Source organism: Bison bison, unplaced genomic scaffold, assembly GCF_000754665.1.
Source record: "Bison bison bison isolate TAMUID 2011002044 unplaced genomic scaffold, Bison_UMD1.0 scf7180017864535, whole genome shotgun sequence".
Classification (NCBI taxonomy): Eukaryota; Metazoa; Chordata; class Mammalia; order Artiodactyla; family Bovidae; genus Bison; species Bison bison.
The window spans coordinates 13,494,231-13,494,601 of NW_011495084.1; the positions used below are offsets into that span (position 1 = coordinate 13,494,231).

The 371-nt window shown below is 39.9% G+C and overlaps 1 protein-coding gene across 1 annotated transcript in view; it reads left to right on the plus strand.

The window, feature by feature from the left end:
• LOC104982649 (multidrug resistance-associated protein 4-like) overlaps window positions 1–371 on the plus strand; it is a 350,332-nt gene that overhangs the window by 107,015 nt on the left and 242,946 nt on the right.

A 371-nucleotide genomic window follows, 5' to 3' on the forward strand; every position in this document is an offset into this window, starting at 1 on the left:
GACCAGTGCTCTCTACATCATGTCCTGAGGCTTCCTCTCCTCCCACAGCCTCAATTCTTCTTGCTATTTCGCATGTGTATCAGAAATATACATGTTAATAAACTTCTGTTTGATTTTCTTTTTTTAATTTTTTTTTTGGAAAATTTATTTATTTTATTATTATTAGTATTATTTTTACTTTGCAATATTGTATTGGTTTTGCCATACATCTGCCTGCATCCACCACAGGTGTACATGTGTTCCCAATCCTGAACCCCCCTCCCAACTCTCTCCCCATACCATCCCTCTGGGTCCTCCCAGTGCACCAGCCCCAAGCATCCTGTATCCTGCATCGAACCTGGACTGGCGATTCGTTTCTATATGATATTATA